The sequence below is a fragment of the Rosa rugosa genome, chromosome 1 (genome assembly GCF_958449725.1).
Source record: "Rosa rugosa chromosome 1, drRosRugo1.1, whole genome shotgun sequence".
Lineage (NCBI taxonomy): Eukaryota > Viridiplantae > Streptophyta > Magnoliopsida > Rosales > Rosaceae > Rosa > Rosa rugosa.
The window spans coordinates 57,154,499-57,177,351 of NC_084820.1; the positions used below are offsets into that span (position 1 = coordinate 57,154,499).

Consider the following 22,853-nt stretch of genomic DNA (forward strand, 5'->3'; position numbering starts at 1 on the left):
TTCCTCATTCTAGCCCTACAGTTTTGTTTTCTTTGGGCTAGGATAAATACTAACTTCTGGTTCAGGGTCTCAAGTCTTAATAATGATGCTGCTATATTCTTGGTTCAGGCTGAAGCTTATTGCTTGAGCCATCTGAGCCTTTCTCTTCGCTAATATTTCGAAGACATCTAAAGAATCCAACTTGGTAACATGTAAATTGCAAATCTAAGACAACTTATACAAATTTTTTGTTAAATCTTTTTGTTCAATTGTATATTTGAATCCCGAAATAATCCTATTTGTAATTCAGACCATTTTAGTGAAAAATAGAGAGGACAACTCACTAAACAACTTTATGCGGTTTAAGGTCTTTGCTTTTTATACAAGATACATATATCTTTCAAACCCAAGTAGGAAAGAAAGATCTTTGCTAATTAAGCTAGGCATATAAGAGCTTAAAACTCAACTTTGAGAAGCGCTTTCTGTAATAAGCATTGAGTTATTGCAATTGGTAGCAAAACTAATTGCAGACACTATTAATGATAATCAAAAGAATTAGAGCCTGGTTTTGACATGCATGGTTTTAATCATGACCATACTTCTGGAACTCCCACTCGCTGTTATCCAAAGGACAGACCTGACGAGTCTTGAGGCATCAACTAATGCAGTGGAAGTGGAAGGCATGGTTGCAAGTTCCCAAGCCACCGTACATTCTTCGCTGGTCACAGTTTTCTGGTTGGCTTGGCACTCTATGCACAGGTGCATTATATGGTTCCTGCAGATGGCGCAGTTATCCACCACAAAATCCCACGCCCACATACTTACTGCGTTCCACTTCTTCAGCTCAAATCGCTTGTTGCTCTTCTTGCTTCCAGAACAAGCACCTGCACCACCGCTTGATCCCACCCCCATCGGAACCATCGTCACGTCGGAGTCCAATGGATTAGTTGTAATAAGCAGAAAATATGGCTTTGTTTCTGTTTGTAAGAACAAGGAGACTTGCACGTCCTCTTGCAAATTTCGAATGAAAAATATACAATGCTAGGTGTCGGCTCTTTTATATAGACCACGCACTAACTCATAATCTAACAAGGAAAAGAAAAGAATAACAAACTAGACTAAGAAAAAGATTCCGTATATAGCTCTATGAGATAAACCTAGCTAAACTAGGAATGAGATAGACCTAGGTACGTAGACTAGGATAGGAAACAAAGAGAGTCCAATTGAGGGGGTGTTTCTTTGTAGACAACACCGACATTCTTATATATATATAATTTTTTTTTGGACAAACGACCTTCTTATATTAAATCTGATGGAAGACAGATGTTAACCAACAAATCTACTTCTTACGATGGTTTTACAACAGTGAAGTATATTATCATATTTTTCAAAGAATTCTTCTTCATTAAATAATAATTAACAGGGCCCACCCACTATGTGTGTGGAGATAAGTTAAAGGTAGTGGGAAAACTTTTCGTACAACTATCACATTTTCTGCTTTTATTTTTATTTTGATTCGTTTGCTTTTTATTTTATAATTTACTATATTACCCATATTGATTAGTTATATTTCATAGTTTTTTAATATATAAAGGTTAAATTTGTAAAAAATTTCAGTTTTGGAGAATAAACTCTATTCTCTTAATAATAATAATAATAATAATAATAATAATAATAATAATAATAATAATAAGGGATAATGATAAAAAAAATCATTTTGAAGTGTCTTATTATAATTTAAACACAAAATGTCCTTTTGATAATTAAGGTCACCTGTTCACAACCTACCACTATAGTTCAACTTAATTACAAAAACTGCCACCGTCAGTTTCTTTGGCAATTTACTAGAAGTGAAATAACACGATTATTGTTTATCTTCTCCACCTTACAATTCGGAATTTCAAAAACACAAAATACCGCTCAAACCTACTCCGAAATAGAGAATTCTCAATCCTCTTCACCTCTTGCGAACACATTCTGAGACACATATATTCTCCGACGACTGTTTTCCTACATGGTGAAGCAGCGCCGCCTCCAGCAAAAGTACTTCACAGATAAAGCCCCAAATTTTAGGGTTTTGAAGAATTGCAGACATTCAGTCGTCTACCTCGACCGGGAAATCTTTCAGCCTCGATTCTCAGAAACTTCTCTTACTTAATTGCGATACATTGAGATAGTGTTTAGTTTTGAAATTATAAGTCGAATATGATATAATTATTTCTGCATTTGATTATGAAACAAAACAATTCGATTCCAATTTTTGGTTTGACTGAAGATTTAAAGCTTTTTTGATTGGAGATAATCAATGACTGTCTTTAAATTTTAGTTTGATACTGTAACATGGCCAGTGACATAGGCTACTGTGTGGGTGTGATTTGATTTTGGTGTGGCTGTGTTTTCATTTTGGTTTGATACAGAGACATGGACAATAACATAGTCATTTATATGGAAATAATGAATGTGTGTGATGCTGTTTAGGTTGTATGCTTTACTAAAATGGAAGTGCTGCTAGTTCAAATACATACTTTATAGGATCATATAATTAAACTGGCCAGTAAGGTCACTGGCCAGGTCGCTAGACAAGTCATTGGCCAGTGAAGTCACTGGAAAAGACCAACTCCTTGGCAACGTGTGTTAACCTCATGTCACATATTATGTAACTGATCATGTAACTTACAATGTATGTAACTGATCATATAACTGACCATGTCACTTACAATGTATGTAACTGACCAAGTAATTGAACATGTAACTGATCATGTCACTGACGTTGTCATTGACATGGCCTGTGACTTCACTGGCCAGATCACTAGCTGGCCAAGTTACTAGTTATGTAACTTGCAAACTCAACGCTAAGCTTGTTATTTTAAAAATTTTCAATAGAATTTAAACATCAGAAATGGCAAGACCAAAAAGAAAAGAAAGGGAACCAAGCAATGATGACGAAGACTATCGAGAGGCGGAATCAGAAGATGAAGAAGATGATTGAACGATACAGAGAAAGAAGAATTCGAAGAAGAGTTTGAAATCAAAAAGAAAAAAATATGATGAAGTAGAAGATTCAGACACAGAAGAAAAAGAACCATCACCAAAGAAGATTTCCAAGAAGCATTCAAAAGAAAAAAGCAAAAAACAGAAAGTAAAACATATAGAAGATTCAGACACAGAAGAAGAACCATCACCAAAGAAGCGTTCGAAGAAGCATTAAAAAGTAAAAAGCAAAAACAGAAAGTAAAACAAGCAGAAGATTCTGAAAAGGAAGAAGAAGTAGAAGAAAAACCTGAAGCTGCGCCAAAGAGGAAGAGACATGTGAAACCAGGACATGTGCAGTACATGTGCACATTAATAAGTTTTTTGAACACAATTAAAGATAACAAGAACAATCTAAGTCCAAGAACATTAGCTTTGCTCAGGTAGACACCATTTGGAAATATTGTTGATGCATTCCATGGTGGCTACATAGAGGAGAAGTCAGCCAAGAAATCTGATGATTTCATTACCCTCCTACTGCAGGCCTACAACCATGAAAAAGACCTCTTCTTCTTTGGAAAGAAGAAATTCAGGATCTCGACAAGAGATATTTCAAAGATCCTAGAACTGCTAGCAAAAGGTGAGTTGGTCCCAAAAACGTCTGAGGGTGCATATTAGTCCGACTTTGTTGAGAAGTTTTTTCCAAAGACAGTGAGAATTAACAAGAAAGTTGTGGAGAAAGCTCTGCAAGATGCCATCAAAGACAAGCCAACAACAGAGGAAGGGATTGAGAAGAAGGACAAAAATGTGGCAAGGTTAATCTTGCTGGACTTGTCAATCAAGTTTTTGTTCCCAAACGCAGGGGGAACAATTTCATGGGACTACGTCAAAGCATGCAAAAATTTGGATAAGATTGGATCTTATGACTGGGTAAAGGAAGTTGGAAACTTCTTAAAAAAGTCTATAAAGACTTTGAAAAAGAAGAAGTCAAACAGCTCATATGGTAATACGGGGGGCTGCATTCTAATAATACTAGTAAGTTACTGTCAAACTAAAATGTCACTGGTCAAGTCACTGATCAAGTCAAACTGCATGTCACTGGCAGAGTCAAATTTCAAATTGATTGTCACTGGCAAGTTGTTATGACTAATTTTTTTTTGTTTGCAAGTAGTATTGGTTTTGTCAAAAGATTGGAAAAATCAAGCCAATATTTGGAAGGGAGAAGGAAGAGCATGAAATGAGAAAATGGGACATCTAGAGGCTGATACAGAATTGGACAAGCGTTAACAGCTTGAAAAAACTAACTGTAAGTTGTTCTCTGTCAATGAAGTTGTCACTGGCCTAGTCACTATCTTGGTTAAAAGTTACTGATTAAGTCACTGTCACACTGCATGTCAATGGCCAAGTCACATTTCATGTCACTGGCCTTCATAACTGTCGTAAACATGTCATTGGTCATGTCACATAGCATGTGACTGACATATGGAATATGTTTCTTTCAGAAAATCTTTGAAAAGCTGAAGGAGGATAGAGAGGAAGCAGAATCCGAGGAAGAGGAGAATAGTTCAAATGAAGCAAAGACAGCTTTGGAATAAGAGGAAAAAGGAGATGATGATCAGAATTCTGAAAAGGAAGAGGATAACCTAGAAGTTGAGGTGGCTGAACAGGAAACAGCTTCGAAAAAAAGACAAGTGGGAGAAACAGCTTCAGAAAAAGGAGGAGGAGATAAGATGTCTGACTGTGGAGAAAGATAATTTGCAGAAAAAACTAAAGGAAAAGGAAGAGAAACTAAGGGAATTCACGGAGGACAAGGTGAATATGGAGGAACGAAATGCTACACTTGTGACAGAGAATTTCTGCCTTGCATCATCGGTGAAGGAGTTAGAGGTAAAAGTGAAGAAATTGGAACAAATGTTGAGTCCAAAGACAGAAAAGAAAGATCAATCGACAGTTGAGGAAGGTCAGTCCCAAGGGATCTTCACAGTCGAAGACTCTACAGCCGCAGCAGCTCAATCGCCACCTCACTGCACAGTGGCAGAAGAAAGTCAATCCACAGCTCCATCACACAAGGACTCACTTTTCCAGAGCCCCGCAGTCCACATGCTCACAGTCGACGAAATGGAAAAACAACTTGACATGTTTCAAATAGTGAAAAGTCCTATAGCTGCGCGTGCCATTCCACTTTGTACGTTGAGCCTAGAGAAAGAACAGAAGACACCACTGGAGACAAAAAGGGCGAGTTAACAATGCAGGTTATAGAGCAACATTCCGGTTAAACGGTATCATCAATGGGTCTCTACTCATATGTCGTGAGATTAAAGAATAGGAAAAGAACACAGAAAAAAGACGACATTAACTGGTGAGGGGATGTGAAAGCAAAAAGAGAGAAAAAAGCAAAGGAGATGCAAGAGAGATTGAAAGATGCTGAAAAGAAAGAAAAAGAAAAGCAGCAGAAGGCACAAAAACTGCAACCTGCTGGACGTAATAAACTAGAAAAGTTGCAAGCACAACAAAATTTGGATGGTTTACCAGAGGACGTTCTGGAAGTGATAAGAGAGATGGACGCTGAGGAACAAGCACACATCAATGAAGAGCAAGAAGAAAAACAGCTCCCTCCTGAGGTCGTAGACTGGGAGAAGAGCAAAGTGTACAATTATATGGACCAGGACACCAAGAGGAGAGTGCAAAGATACTGGCAAAATGCACCATCAGGGTAATACTTTAATTAAGTTAAAATTCTATTTAAAACTTATTGTCTCTGGCCAAGTCACTGTTCATGTAATTGCCTAAGTAACTGGCCAAGTGAAGTCACTGGCCAAGTCATTGTTCATGTAGCTGGTGAGATCACTGTCTATATAATTGTACATGTAGCTGGCCATGTGAAGTCGCTGGCCAAGTCACTGTCCATGTAACTGGCCATGTGAAGTCGCTGGCCAAGTCATTGTTCATGTAGCTGGAGAAGTCACTGGCCAAGTAGCTGGGCAAGTGAAGTCACTGGCCATGTCATTGTTAAATAACTGCATATCACAATCGATGTTACTTATACTATTCATTTTGTGCATAGTGTTCTTCTGGGTAGGTAGGCGCTATGGAGCGGAGGTATCCAGACAGGATTTGAAGGACATGATCATGGATGAACCGATAGCAAGCAATTGCATATAATGTTATGGGATTCTGTTGATTGATCAACTATTGGACAAAGAATCACAGGGTCTGGATGTGCCATCTTTTATGAATCCCTTATGTTGGGCAAGTAGTGGAACGATTAATCTACATTCAAAGAAAATCATTTGTAATTGATAATAACTTGTCTTCTATTCTTCTTTGAAACAGCATTCGGCAGAAATTTAACGGTGTATTCCGTACATCTTTACCTCTGTGAACCACTGTTCCACTGTGATTCAAGGAAACCAAAAAAACCATTAACTGGAGGTTGCTTTCAAAATGTCAAAAAAATGGTATGGAAATCTTCCGTCATACTAATTTTTTTATATTTAATTTAAAGAGAAAGCATATTATTGATTATGTTGTGATATTGGAAATGCAGATTGAAATGGTAGAGCTTTGGATGGCAGCAGTCAAAGACCAAGCAGATGACATGCTAGAACAAGGATGCCAAATGAAATTTGATTAAAAGAACAGCTCAGAAGAACAATTGAAACTGATCGAAGTACCACTGACTGAAACTGAGATAGAAAGCATAAAATTGATCAGGGATAACTATAAAGGAAAAATGAAAGTGCAAGAAATCAAAAGTTGCCCTCAACAAGGAGAAGACTCGTAAGTACACAGCTGTTTAAAAATGTTGATATATCATTATAAAGTTCAAATTCATTGACTTCAATTTTTATGTGACGAACAGATTGGATTGCGGGCTTTTTGTGATGTACAACATGGAGAAAATTTCGAAAAATGAGACAGTTCCAAGCAAACTAACAAAGGATGATATTTTGAAATTTAGAGCTCATGTAGTAATGTCATTTCCAGAAAGTAAACATAGCTGGAACTCAACACACAACGAATTGTAGAAATTTGTTTAGGGAATAAGACAAGTTGGAGAGCTTCTTCAGTACATGTTATATAGTTTTTGGAGAGCTTCTTCAGTACATGTTATATAGTTTTTGGATTGCTTTACTATATATAATTTTGTTTGCAATGATCTTTTGAAAGAAATTTATGTGCTTAGGTACCTTCTAAAGTAACTGGTCAAGTTACAGAGGAACTGAATGTCACTGAATGTCTGTGTAACTGTCCATGTAGCTGGCCAAGTGAAGTCGCTGTCCAAGTTACAGAGATTACTTTAGTATATAAAAGTTTTTTTGCAATGATCTTTTGAAAGAAATTTATGTGCTTAGGTACCTTCTGAAGTAACTGGCCAAGTTATAGAGAAACTAAATGTCACTGGAACTGGCAATCTGAATGTCATGGACTAGGTCACTGGTCAAGTTACTGTAGACTGAAAATAACTGGCCAAGTCACTAGCCAAGTCAATAGCCAAGAAACTGAACAAGTCTATGGATCTTAGTGGAAGATATTGAACAAGTCACTAGCCATGATTTGGCAAAGTAAATGTTAAAACTAATGTCATAAGCCAATACATAGAACAAGTAACTGTAAAGAAGTTCATGTCCTTAGGTACCTTCTAAAGTTATTGGCCAAGTAACTAGCTAGCAAGGTAACTGACCAAGTCACTCATTAGCCAAGACACTGCCAAATTGATCTTTTTATTTTAATTTGCAGTGTGCCGATGCACCGCGACGGCAGCGTTCCGCCGCACAATTCAAAAAATCAATCTATTTGAATCTTAGTGCAAGACACTGAAAAAGTAACCATCCATATTTGACAAAGTGACTGTAAAAACTAATGTCATGAGTCAAAACATAGAACAAGTAACTGTCTCTGTTTCAAATTACCTATCTAACCTCAGAACTACAAAAATTTACGATTACTACCAGTGGCAGTTATCTAACCCGAGCACGACTATTTATCTCGTTTAGTTTACAGTTTTCACAATTTCAAAACTCACAGAAACCGTTCAAGATTTTCTCTCGGGCGAAAACAGCAGAAAACGACTGATTTTCCTCCACCGTGAACCGGTGCCTAAGCAATAGTGATTCACCGACTAAGCCCCAAATTCTAGGGTTTTACAAATTTAACGAAAATCTTTGAAAATTTGTCCTCGTCAGACAGACGACGGTGAACTCCTCCTCCTTCTTTCATATAATTTCGATTTAAATAGCTTGGGTTTTGTTTGAATTAGAAAAGATATTTCAGTTACATGTGGACTCTCATGAGAAAATGAATTTGCATGCGAGATTTGTTTGAATTTCATGTGGAATCGGATGAGAAAATGAATTTGCATGTGAAATTTGTTTGAATTACATGTGGAATCGGATGAGAAAATGGTGAGATTTGTTTGAATTACATGTGGAATCTGATGAGAAAATGCTGAGTTCTATTTGAATTACATGTGGAATCTGATGAAAAAATGGTGAGTTTTGTTTGAATTACATGTGGAATCTGATGAGAAAATGAATTTGCATGTGAGTTTTGGTTGAATTACATGTGGTCTGATGCGAGAACATTTCAGCGTTTTGTCATTCTTCAATGTCTTTGTCACTGCCAATGTCGCTGCACTAGTCACTGGCTATGATCATATCACTGGCTAAGTCACTGTTCATGACTTGATACAAATTTACACAAGCATACGTATCATTGTCAAGATAGGGAAGTATTAAGCCCAAAATTATCATACCACGGGGATTAGTGGCTAACTCACAATCATTGGGTAGTCGGAACTAAAGTTACTAAGCAAATAAAGAAAAATAAAACAAATAAAAATGCTAATCTAAGGCACCAAGCCTTAGCAATGCTCGGCTTTGGTTTCCACCAAAACCTAATCAAAACTAAGAGCCTAGTGATGTCTATTTACAATGAGGTAGAAATTGTCACCGAAAATTGTAAATTGAATTTCTAAAAATTAAATTGCAAGAATTTAACTGAGTGATTTAATTAACAACTAAATTAAATAAAGGAAAGAAAAGTAAGAAATAAAAATTAGGTCACTAGGGTATCCTCCTAACCAAATTCAATGCACAAATATATTCCGACAATGGTCATTCAATTCATAATGGCATCAAGAACCGTACCCATGGCTTTTCAAGGCTCATGGGTCATTAGATTCCTTAAAGGGTATTCCTACTCCGGATCAAGGGCCGTAGAAACTCAATTGAGACAATTTAGAGCCTTGTTAGGGCCTCTAGTTGCACCAAAAGGCGAAGAGTCCTAGAATCAAGGTTCCCAAGCTAGCCAATACGGTATTCGAAATTGGTATTGTAACTAACCATGTTCTAAACAAGTGTCCTATGTAGCGACCCGAATGGGTATACCACAGTGCCGTAATATTAAGCCAATAGGAGCTCGATACGTCGTAGACGTACTGTAGACCTACCAACCTAATATCACAAGGCCTTTTAAAAAAATGCAAATTTTTGAAAATAGGAGACAAAGAAAACTTTTAAGAAATGACTTTCAATCAACAACCCAATATTCAAAATAACAAGTTTAAAAACGCTTCAAAATAAAGTGGCAAGTGCACTGTGACGCCTTAGGGCTTACATCATAACCGAAATGAAAAGAGTTCAATAACAACAATAAGACAAAGGGTGAGGCGCGCTCCCAGGTAGGCGGACCTCACAGAGTTCAACATTGAAAGAAAAACGAGTGAATTGATAAAGTACCAAAAGGGGAGAACTTCAAGCAACAGACAGACTCAGCCAACGACCCACTTCTAATCCAGATCTTCCAGAGTGACCTCGATGTAACCTGAAATGTAGGGGTGAGCATTTCGTCCTCGCTAGCCCAATAGGGGCCGACCCAACCTTAGTTAGGTTTGAAAACTAATAAGTAAAACATAACTACTAGAATATAGATTGCGCGCATTTGTAAAATCGAGTAAAACAAATGCAACCAAAAACAATCATTGTTGTCCTTTTTCAGGAAATCATATGCAGCATGCTTCACACAACTTGGAGCTCCGAGATACTTACCTGCCGGCTAAACGAAAAGAAATCGGTGACCGACTCGGTTCGTCATTCTTCGAGAACCGGCCAACTACTCTGTAGTCCTCGTGACTACAAGTAGCGAAAGTGTCCATTTCCTGGCCCTGAGTCTCCTATGACAGGTTCACTGTCGGTACTCACTCTTCCTCGACAAACATAGGAGCACAGCCCCCTCCGGAGGTTCACGGTTATCGACACTGTGGGATCCCTAGGAATCTACGCGTCTAGGTCCCAATCACTTTCAGGTCACAAGTACATACATACACTGGGTACAGTATCTCCACAGGCAAGTCTAGCCTCGGTTTTTGCAATCAGCAATTATCAGTTATGAAAACACAGGTATCACGAGGCATCGACCAATGAACAACCGAAAACATTCTTGCAGGCAACATATTAATATACTAGAGCATTCCACGTATATCGAAAAGCCTCTAACAAGGAAGGGACATATCACCCTACCTGGAAATGCCGGCGTATTCCACACTCTGGTGTTTTCCGCTTAAGCTTCCTTAACGATCGTGTTTCCTGAACCATTACTTAGTTTGTAAGTAATTATCCAGGTAAACATCATGATCAACTCTAAGTAATCGCGCATACTAAATCCTTTTTATTTCAATGAGGCTATTTATTATTTCTTTCAACTTTTACCAATTTGGGAAACTAACTTCTTTCTTAAAAAGGAAAAACGTCCTTATCGCTCCGCTAAACTATCGCCAACCCGAGCGACCAAAGTTGAGTCGATCCTCACGTTTTACGAGGTCGGTCAACCTTGGTCAACTCTCTGAGTTGACTTTTGACTTCTGACTTTTGACCAAGTATCCCTTTATTTACCATTATTTCTTATTTATTAAAAATAAATAAGTAAATAATTATAAATAAGGTTTTACTTTTACTTTTACCCAATTACTCCTCCTTTTTCACCTTTTTACTTTTATCATGAATTTCACCTCCACACTTCACTTTTACCTTTTTACCTCCTTTTTACCGAATTTACATTTACTTTCACATTCTTCACCTTTTTACCACTTTACCATGGTAAAACTCATTTAACTCAACTTTTACTCCTTTTTCTTTATTTTTCTTTTTCTTCCAAAAACAAACACATTTATTTTCTTCTTCCTTTTCTTTTTCTTTTGGCCAAAACTACACAACAACAGTCACTAATCTTCAACACCAAAATTCCAACACTTTGAGAATTAGGCTAATAAAATCCTACTAATTAAACCCTTCTCAAAGATCTAATTTTCACAATTTTTCCAACAACAACAATAGCTCAACAAAATCAAAATCAACCAAATAAATTCCAAAAATTCTAGGGTTTGTCCAAAACCCATTCCTTACCCTTTCTTCTTCAAAACTCACGGCCTACTCCTCCTCCTTGGCCTTCTTCACCTACAAATCCGTCCAACATCAATATCACAACCAAAAACTCGAAAACAAGGTTTGCATGGGTAGATCCTTACCACAAATCCTTACCAAACCCGTAGCCTAGCTTCATGGTTTAAGGAGAAATCGGGTTCATGCACCAAAAATCAAAATGGAAATCAAAAACTCGAATTTAGGAAGAAATAGGTATAGATCGAAGGAATAGAGGCTAGATTAGGAGGGATATTACCTTGATTTGAGCTTGGAAAGAAGAAATCACAAAAAGCCCCAATTTGGCTTCCGGTTCTAGGGTTTTTGGAGGATTAAATGGCCAAATTTCTTGATTTTGGTTGGAGAAATGGAAAAAGGGGATGAAGAGAGGAAAATATGGAAATTTTGGTGAGAATTGGGATTCCGGCGACGGCGGTACGGCGGCGGCGATTTCCTGCGAGAATGAAGAGAGAGAAGCTCTCGGGTAGAGAGAGAGCTTAAGTGAAAATGAGAGGGTTGAGGTTAGGGTTTAGAGAATGTGTTCCTTAAATACCTCTCCCCTTTAATGAATGCGAAAAGTTGAATCTGCCCCTCCTTTTGGGCCAATGGGCTTGGGCTGCTCCTATTTCATTTTTCTCTTAATTTCCCTCAAGCCCAATCCGAAAATGCCTCTTCAAACATCTTTATTTCTCCGACACTTCACCGAATCCTTTCGGTAAAATTTTCCGGGCTTGTCCTAAGCCTCGATACTTTAAAAATAGATTCCTAGACCCAAATTGGATTTTCTTTAAATTCTTAATCCTTTAAAATAGCCTCAAAGTCTTAACCTAAGCGCGAATACTTATGTACCTTACGAATTCTTAGTTTCACACGTTATGCGACAAATTAAAATAACAAGAAAAAGGTACGGGGGTCTACATCCTAGCCATAAATTAGAAAGGTGATTAGGCTCCCTAATTTGTTCTAGACATGCTCATCTACACATTCAAGAGTTAATCAAGCTCCTAATCATGCATCTAAGCCAAGTATTATAGAATAGAACATATGCCAAACACAAAATTAAAAACCATAAAATCAAAACATATTTATTACATTAAATCCATGCTAGGGCTCAAACCCTAGTTTCACAAATACACTACTCACAACCCATCAACAAACCCACAACAAAATTCATCAAATTACAATAAATTAAGAGAGTATAGAGTTGAGAAAAGAGAGAGAAACCAACACTAGTCACAACAACACTAGAGAGTGAGCAGGCACGGACAGAGAGGGGGGCTGATGTGTGCTGCAGCACACCTCAACATTTTGGAGAGAAAAAAATGATTATATATACACTAGGTATAGCACCTAAAAAAAACATATATAATATATATGTATATAATATATATATATATATATATATATATATATATATATATATATATATATATATATATATATATATATATAAATATATAGCAAACTGCAATAACTCTCTTTTTCTCCCATTTTCTCCTCTTTTTTGTCTTTTCTTCATTCTTTATGTCGTCCCCCGACTCCCCTCCTCACCTTTTCTCCTCTTTTCTCTTCTGTCTTTTCTCCCCCTTTTCTCCTCTTCTCTGTCGTCCCCTCCTCACCTCTCACCTCTCTTTGCACATCAGCGTCGGTCTCTCACCTCTCTCTACAAGTCACTCTCTCCTCTCCTCAACACTCTATGTCTCTGCTCTCATTCTCTTAACTTTATTGAGGTATGAATTTTTTTGATGAATTAGAATGTAATTTAGGTTAGAATTTGAGTATTTTGTAGATTTCTTGATGTAAGTAATCAAATTTATTGATTCCTAAAAAAGAGATTGAATTTGTATTATTAGTTTTAGTTTGGTTAAGTTTGATTAAGTTTGACTCTTACATGGTACAAAGTGTTTGGACCAAAAATGAACATTTTGGCCTGACAAGGCACGTCTTGGAGAAATTGAGCCAATATCAGTGGCTCAAGCTATATATTGTCGACAAGCTCGAAATATATATTTAGAGGCTAAATAAAGCCTACTATGGAAGTATGACAAGTCAACTTTAGCATATTTTCCTACTTCGGCTAGGAAAAAACCGAGCTAGACAAGGAAGGAGGGGTGGCAGACTAACCAAATGAAATCGAAATGTGCTGAAACTTTCCAGATCCATTCTAGACAGCCCAAGGATCATTTCTTATGAAGAGTGCAAGAGCTTTTTTTGAGTGGAAGGCCTTCAAACAATCAGCCCAATTTTCTACAGAAGCAAAACTGGAAAACTGGACCTGTAAGAGGTCCAGCAGCATTTTCGGCCCAACCACATGAAATAAAAATCTGAAAATTTGTCAGGATGATCTACACTCATAGTGGAACATTTCATATAAAGAAGTCGAAGGCATATAATGAAGTCTTGTTGGAGAAATAATTGAAGGAATAAAGGGGCAGAAACTGACCTAAAACCAGCTCAATATTCACATGTTCATGTTTCCTATCCACATGAAGAAAGCTAGATGCTTTTCTCTTTTTCCTTGGATATATTTTTCTTCTACAATCTCTTTAATAGATCATCACCACTTCCATGTTGCTGCACCTTCATGCTTTGCTTTCATTTCATCTTTTCTCTATCTTTTCCATATTTTACAAGTGAACTTAGATCTACTTTCATTATTTTTCTTCCACTCATCATTTCACTCTTCTTTTTCTTCCCTATATAAACACCTTCTCCTCTCATTCACAACACCCATTCACATACAACAACAACATCTCTAAGATGATCTAAGTTCTCTCTAGAGCAACCTCTCTAAGAGCAACTCCTCTCCTTCTCTTTCTCTTAGCGGTGATCACACTCCTAGTCCTAGTCTTCTCAGAAGCCGACTTTCAGTGCCACCAAACCCTCTGTCAACGTGCTTCGGTCCTAGTCTCCTCGGGAGCCGACGGTAGTGCCGCGACCACAACGGTTACAGAACCAGCCAAGCAAGGGTAACGCCCTAGCAACTCAGCCAAGCTAAAGTCACGCTTTAGCAAGATCTCAACATTTCCCGGTGATGTCGCTCTGCTCGATCTACAATATTGAGTATCGATTGTGTTAACAAGAAGAGACTTCAGCAAAGTCCTCACCACGAGGCAGAAAGAATCCCACGACAAGGTTGGTGCTCTCCTCGTCTACAATCGCTTGATAGAAGTCAGATCAAGGGACACCCCCGACGACCGCACCCGAACGGTGCTGGCACGCCCGCGCAAGAAAAGAGACTGTTGACCAGCTGCAGCAAAACTGGAGCCAAACACAAAGTGATTAAGTTTGTCTAGTGATGATTCTTCTTGTTTTCTCTAGTTGAATTTGTATTGACATTGAATATTTAACTTTGAATTGCTTTAATTTTGGACTAATTTCAGTTTACCCCTCTGAGGTTAGGGGTCGTCATCATGTTAGTCCCTCTAGTTTCAATTTAATCAGTAACACCCTTGTACTCTCCAAATTCATCAGCCGTGTCCAATTTCTACTATTCCGTCCAATTTGGACTGTTGAGTCTGACTTTTGAGGGCTAAAATGGTCATTTCAAGACAAAAAAAAAAGAATTTTTTTTTTCTGTTTTTTTTTTTGCATTAAAAATTTTTTTTTTTCCATTTTTTTTTTTCTTTTTCTTCGCTTATTATTATTATTTTTTTTAAATAATTTTGTCTTCAACCTATACACCACAAGTTATAATAGGTTTATAAAAACAAAAAAAATACTCTAGGTGGTTCAAAAGCCGCTCGCTGGTCTACGATATTTGTGATATATCTCCGATAAAGCGAAGAATTTTAGGATATATCTGTAAAATATAATAGATTTATAAAGTGAAGAATTTTAGGATATATCCCCAATAAAGTGAAGAAATATCTATAAAATATGATTAAAAAAATAAATACAGATATTTCTTCACTTTATTGGGGATATATCCTAAAATTCTTCGCTTTATCGGAGATGTTCCACAAATATCGTAGACCAGCGAGCGAAGAATTTTAGGATATATCCCCAATAAAGTGAAGAAATATCTGTATTTATTTTTTTAATCATATTTTACAAATATTTCTTCACTTTATTGGGGATATATCCTATTATCTTCACTTTATAAACCTATTATATTTTATAGATATATTTTACAAATATATCCTAAAATTTTTCGCTTTATCGGAGATATATCACAAATATCGTAGACCAGCGAGCGACTTTTTAACCACCTAGAGTATTTTTTTTGTTTTTATAAACCTATTATAACTTGTGGTGTATAGGTTGAAGACAAAATTTATAAAAATAAAAAATAAAAAAATAAAAAGAAACACCTAGAGTATTTTTTTTGTTTTTATAAACCTATTATAACTTGTGGTGTATAGGTTGAAGACAAAATATAAAAAAAAAATAATAATAAGCGAAGAAACAGAAAAAAAAAAAAAAAAGAAAAAAAAAAAGAAGAAAAAAGAAAAAAAAAAAGAAGGAAAAAACAGAATTTTTATTTATATTTTTACAGATATATCCTAAAATTCTACGCTTTATCGGAGATATATCACAAATATCGTAGACCAGCGAGCAGCTTTTGAACCACCTAGAGTATTTTTTTTGTTTTTATAAACCTATTATAACTTGTGGTGTATATGTTGAAAACAAAATTATAAAAAAAAAATAATAATAATAAGCGAAGAAAAAGAAAAAAAAAATTGGAAAAAAATTTTAAATGAAAAAAAAACAGAAAAAAAATGCAAAAAAAGAAAAAAATTCTTTTTTTTTTTGTTTTTTTTTTTTGTCTTGAAATGACCATTTTAGCCCTCAAAAGTCAGACTTAACTGTCCAAATTGGACGGAATAGTAGAAATTGGACACGGCTGATGAATTTGGAGAGTACAAGGGTGTTACTGATTAAATTGAAACTAGAGGGACTAACTTGATAACGACCCCTAACCTCAGGGGGGTAAACTGAAATTAGTCCTTTAATTTTCTATTGTTAGATTTGGGTAACAAAATGCATTTTGTGAATGATATTTTGACAAGTGTTATGCAATTGAGATATTCCATCAAAACGAAGTAGACTTTGCCAAATTTTTAAGAATAATTTTTCCTTTCCAGCATAAGGTAAATATAGCCCACCTGAAATTTAATTCCTGGTTCCGTGCCTGAGAGTGAGCATGACTAGCTTGAAATTATACTTTCTCTATACCTAACCCAAATCCTTGGAGAAGATGATGAAAATTGATTGGGTGTGAGGTTGTGGTCTTGGTGGGTATAGGAGAAGAGAAAGAATGGTGGTGGTCTGTTGTGGGAAGAAGGGAAGGAATTGATCTGATGGGAGAGGGCAAAGCCCTTCCCTTTGCGTTGCGGCGCTGTTGGGTAAGGAGAGAATGAATGAGGGTTTATATATCTCTTGGTCTCGGTGGTGTGCAGAAAACATAAGGTGCAGCTCCATTCATATTAGGACACGTGGCTCCTCATGATTGGTGCTTGGATTATCTCTTGGACTAGAGACACAGTGAAGCATAATATTTGATTTTGAAACCAAAATGGTGGTGTGAGTGCCACGTGATTAGTATCTATCAAGTCTTGAAATCATTGGCTCCCATGTTGACGTACCAAGATGTAGTCAAAGAGACCGTGGCTAATTAACCAATATGACTTCACCTCACCATGCACTTTAGTGAATTATGAGAACTGATCAACCATAATTGGAGTCTTGAACATTAATCATTGTTGTCCTATTTCGTTTTTAGTTGAAAACTCCGATTGATATCGTTTTTGCATCGTATTTTGCCGATTTCAGTAATTCCACTTATTTCCTACAAAATAGATAAAAATAATTAATTACATAATAATTGACTTGAGGATTAACTTAATTATAGTATTTTAGATATAATTACATGCATAAAAATGCGTGTAATCAGTTCATGTCATTGTTTATGTCACTATCATTAACATGTGCATAATTATGTCACTGATTATGTAACTATCAAAATCACTATTGACTTCTCATTTTCTTAACTGTTTATAGGATTTTTATAAAAGTTCGAGGAAATGGGCCAATTAAAAAGAAAACAAAGAGAGCAATCCGAAGAAGAACAATCTGAAGAACAAAGTCCAGAAAAAACAATTGGGGAAAAGTTGGAACTGATAAAATGGAAGAAAGCAAAAGAGAGAAAAAACGAAAGCAAACAACTGAAGATGAAGAAAAATCTGATGAAAAACAAGTCTGTGGTAAGAAGAATAAGAAGGATAAAAAGAAGAAAGCTGGAAAGGAGAAAAAAAGAAACCAGGAAGAAGAATCAACTGAAGATGAAGAAGAAAGAATTGAAGATGAAGAAGAATCTGATGAAAAGAAGTTCGTGGTAAGAAGAAGAAAAAGGATAAAAAGAAGAAAACTGGAAAGCAAAAAAGAAGAAACCAGGAAGGAACTGAAGATGAAGAAGAATCTGATGAAGAACAAGTCCGCGGTAAGAAGAAGAACAAGGATAAAAAGGAGAAAAGAAGAAACAGGGAAGAAACTGAAGATGAAGAAGAATCTAATGAAGAAGAAGTTCGTGCCAAGAAGAAGAAGCAAATGGATAAAAGGAACACAAAAAAAGAGAGTAGAAAGAAGAAGCAAGAAACTGACGAGGAAGAAGATACGAAGGATGATGAAGAGGAAAAAGTCCCAGGGAAAAGGAAAAGATATGTAAAAGAGGGTTATGTGCAATATCACTGCACAATGGTTGCTTTTCTGAAAACAATTTCAGAAAACAAAAATAAGCTGACTGAAGGGACTTTAGAGCTGCTGCAGAAAACACCATTTGCGACACTAATAGATGCATTCCATGGAGGTTCAATTAAAGAAAAGGATGCAAAGAAATAAGATGATTTAATCACACTTCTGCTACAAGCATACGACAGCGACACAGACCTTTTTGTGTTTGAGAACAAGAAATTCAAAATGTCGACAAGTGATATATCTATGATTTTAGGGGTACCGAGATCCGGGTTATCAGTACCAAAGACCAAAGAAGGGCATACAGTTCTGAGTTCGTGACTAAGTACTTTGATAAAAAGCAGAGGATCAACAAGGCGGCTGCAGAGGAAGCTTTGAAGGAGGCATTGGCAGAAACTCCAGAAACAGGGGAAGAAAAAAAGAAACGGGACAGAAATGTTGCCGTTTTAGTACTCTTGAACCTTTTTATCAAACTCCTGTTCCCAAACTCTGGAGGAACAATATCTTGGGACTATGTAAGAGTCTGTTTGAAGAGGTGGAAAGTCTGAAAAAATATAGCTGGGCAAAGGAAGTTGGCGACTTCCTCAAAATATCAATTAAAAGAAAGGCAAAAGAATCTCAAAACATGGCAGGCTGCGTGATATTGGTGATGGTAAGTTCCCGCACCTTGTTAACAATTTGTTTATGCATCATTTTGTTGTCCCATAAATAACTACATATGCTGTTGTGAGTAGAAAAACTAGATCAGTGTCATGTCATTGGTCAGGTCACTGGCCAAGTCACTGTTTATGTTACTGGTAAGTTTATGTCACTGGCAATGTCACTGTTTATGTATTTACCTATGTCATTGGTTATGTTTGTGATATTCATTTCGCTAAGCTGCTGTTTGATAAATAACTAGTTTTCTATTTTTATTTTTTATTTTCCAAACAGTACTGCTTTTGCCACAAAACTGGAGTAGTGCCGCCAATCGCTGGAAGGAAAACCGAAAAACACGTAATCAGAAAGTGGCACTTAAAGACCCTGATAGGAAAAAAAGGGGATTTCAACATCATAGGGAAGTTGAATGTATGTTAATTTGATGTAGAAAAACTAGGTCATTGGTCTTGTCATTATTCATGTCACTATCATTCACTTGTCATTGGCCAAGTCAAGTTGAATGTTATTGTTGTAGCATTCCAACTAGTCAGGTTACTGAGCAAGTCATTGACTATGTCACTGCCCATGTTACTGTTATATGGTCATGTCACAGTGCATGTAACTTCCCATGTCACTGATTGTGTTGCAGTTTTATTTGTGTCACTGCTTATGTCACTGACAAGTTTTGTAATTTTGTTTCAGAAAATCTTTTATAAAGTTAAAGAAGATGCAGAGGAAGATGATTCTGAGTCTAATACAGACACAGAAAGTCAAGAAAAACAGAATGATGAGCAAGAAGAAAATGTTGCAAAGAGAACCAGCGGGAAGATGGAGATGGAGACTGCATGGAATGATAAACAGAAGAAAGAATTAGAGAGAAATCTTCAGAAAAGGGAAGAAGAGCTAAGAGATCTGGAAATAGAGAAAAAGGGCTTGGAAGAAAAAATAAGGAAATTGGAGAAAGAACTGGAAACAAGAGAAAAGAAAGCTGACCACATTAATGAAGAGGATAGCCATGTGAAAGAAGAAACCAATGAAAACAGAAACAGTGAGAAGATGGAGACAAAGATAGGGAAGAACAATGAAGAGAAGAAAGAATTACAGAGAAAACTAGAGAGAAATGAAGAAGAGCTAAATGCTTTGAAAAAAGAAGTTGAGGAGAAAGAAAAGGAAATTGGCAGAAAAAACAAAGAGAAGGGGGGATGTGTTAGAGGAAAATGAGGTGCTGAAAATTGAGAAAGCCTCCATGAATTCAAGAGTGAAGCAATTGGAGAGCATAGTGATAACACTTACTGAGAAGTATGAGTCGCCAATAGCACGTCTAGGTGATGACAACGACTCAACGCCTGCTCCCTCACAGCCTAGTTTCCCTCCGCCAAAATCAAAGGCCCCTCAGGACAAGCCAACTGACTGCAAGCACTCCAAAAACACAAAATCTCAAGGTGGTAATCAGGGAACTCAATCACAACCTGCCTACTCCACAGCAAGCGCATCTGAGATGACATCTGCGACACCTCAATCAGCCGACCGAGGACATCAGTCACCACTTCAGTGCCTTGCCCAAGCAGCTACACAGATTAATTCACCAACCTCTCCTGAGGTTAAATTGGGAACAACAGAAGATGCTTGGACACCGAATACTGCTTGGATTAATGCATTGTTTGAGTTTCCACTTGCGGCCGCGTTACGATCTCCACCTCCACGAAAAATCAGTTTGGAAGATATGCAAGCAGAGCCGCAAAAGTATCAGATCATTATATCACCAGAGGTTCAGCCTGTTTTTGAAGTTGAACCAGTCAATTACATTCCTCCTACGGAACAGATGACAAGAGCTGAGTTCACCATGCCAGCTTCAGGGACATATCAGGGTAGGACTCAGAATCTATTGGCCTCTTTTCTTATGTAGTTAGGATGAAGAGAAAGGAGAGAGTGCAAAAAAAAAAGGAAAGATATTTTCTGGTGGGACGAGGTGAAAGAGAAAAGGGAGAGGGCAAAAATGACCATAATCACAACAGTGAAAAAGAAAAAAGGACAGACAGCTGAACAGTAGCCAGAGGAGGAAGTGATACATGATTTGACAATTCATGTGGATGACGAGGAATAAATAGAAAAAAAGAAAATTGAAGTGATAGATTGGCAAAAGCTACAACTGTACAAGCTTATTGACAGCCCAACTAAAAGCAAATTAGAGAAGTACTGGAACAAGGCAGAACAAAGGTAATGATTACACGCATTTATATGCATGTAATTGTATCTAAAACACTAGAAATAAGCTAATACTTGAGCCAATTATAATGTAGTTAATCCAATTTTATTTGTTGCGTAGGAAATAAGCGGAATTGCGGTAATCGAGAGAAAATAGTGGAAAATTGAGCAAAATGGAATTTCCGACAAAAGAACGAAAAATTCAACATCGGTCAACCGTGATCAATGTCAAAAGAAGCGGAATCCGAATCCATAATATTGTGTGTGGGGATGTCGTAGAATTATAAAAATAGAAAGAAAAAAAAAATTAAATCACAGGTAATGAAGACAAATTGGTTAATTAAGCTATGTTGCTTTAATTAACCAATTTGTGTAGTTAACTGGCCATGCACGTGATCAACCATCCATTGCCTTTGTTTTCTTCTGGCCAATCAAAAGCAAATGAGACCATTTTTGTCATTTGCGTGGGTAGCTAAAATCACGTGCCCAGACTCACCCTTTCATTTTCTCACACTGGCCACTCATATATAATCATCATCCATTCACTCTTCACTCTCTGAAGAGAGGAGAACCCTAGCAGCTACAGCGCCGCGCACCACACCAAAAACAGGGGCAGCCCTTTGGGCTGCTCTCACTCTCTTCTCCCATCTTCTTCCTCCATTGTTCCTCTATTCTTTCTATTTTATTTTGGAGATTTCAAGAACTACTCACACAAAGCTTCAAGAATCTATCAAGGGGCTCAATCTCTACAAGATTCAAAATTTGGGTATTTTGTGGGGTTGTAATTTAAGGCTAGTCATGCTAGCTTCCTAGCTATTTGTGACTATCCTTGTTTTCTCCTACACTGCTCTACTATTTGCTATTTGAATTTTGTAATTTTGATGTTCATGAATATGGGTTGTGAGTAGTTACTTTTGGGAGCTAGGCCTAGGGTTTCTAACTCTAGCTCAATTTTGATGTAATTGACATATTTTTCAAGTGATAAATAATGTATTTTCATATGGGTGCACTCTAATTATTATGCTAATTGGTTCTTGATGCATGAATTTAGGGAATTAACCACTCTCTTTGTTATGTGTTGAGATTTGTGATGTGTGGTACAATTGGTGGTTCTTTTGTTCACTAGCTTCATGTAATTAGTATGGTGTGTCAAGTAGTTGTTTAATCGAGAATGAATGATTGCCTAAGTTTCTATTTTCTTGTGCCCTTCGCCTTTAATCCTAGACATTGTGGCCCTAACAAGGCATAATAATTAGGGTTAGAGAGTTCATTTTTGCCTTAACCGGAAGAATGGATACCAAATAAGAGAAATTGACTTAGTGGCCTTAACCGGCATTAGGTAGGGGACTAAGTAATCGTTACATTCTAGGTTGTAACTATTGCATGCTTAAATCCCTAATTTCTAGAGCTCTACGCCTTTAGTTCATGTTTTGGTAGCCCTGGTAAGGTACTAATTCATGAGTTAGAGAGTTCATATTTGTCCTAACCGAAAATGTGAATACCCTCAAGGAAATTCGGCTTAGTGGCCTTGACCGGCATTAAGTACGGGATTTGGTTCTCATGAAAATATGTTTGTTTGCTTGAAATGTGTTCGTTGCATTGAAATTGCTAGAGAGTGATCCCTAGTACCCAAATCTATCTCTCTTTTATTTTCCTTCATTTATAATTGTTGTTGTTAATTTAGTTTTCGACTTAGTCTTTTAGAAAATTAAAATCACAAGTTTGAATGACAATTTCTACCTCATTGTAAATAGCCATCACTAGGCTCTTAGTTTTGATTAGGCTTTGGTGAAAACCAAAGCCGAGCATTGCTAAGGCTTGGTGCCTTAGAATAGCATTTTTATTTATTTTCTTTTTCTTTTGCTTTTGTTTGCTTAGTGACTTTAGTTCCGACCACCCAAGGATTGTGGGTTAGCCACTAATCCCCGTGGTACGATAACTTTGGGC

The 22,853-nt window shown here is 36.9% G+C and overlaps 1 long non-coding RNA gene and 1 pseudogene across 1 annotated transcript; both read right to left on the reverse strand.

Annotated features, from left to right (window-relative positions):
* Window positions 1-562: 562 nt before the first annotated feature.
* On the reverse strand, window positions 563-4,408 carry LOC133731235 (RING-box protein 1a-like; annotated as a pseudogene).
* Window positions 4,409-9,707: 5,299 nt separating this feature from the next.
* Window positions 9,708-11,649, reverse strand: LOC133742643 (uncharacterized). The gene is made up of 4 exons (XR_009862660.1): window positions 11,474-11,649; window positions 11,352-11,402; window positions 10,470-10,535; window positions 9,708-9,774 (listed from the first exon to the last, which is right to left on the reverse strand). It is a non-coding gene; the product is annotated as an uncharacterized LOC133742643 (long non-coding RNA).
* Window positions 11,650-22,853: the final 11,204 nt, after the last annotated feature.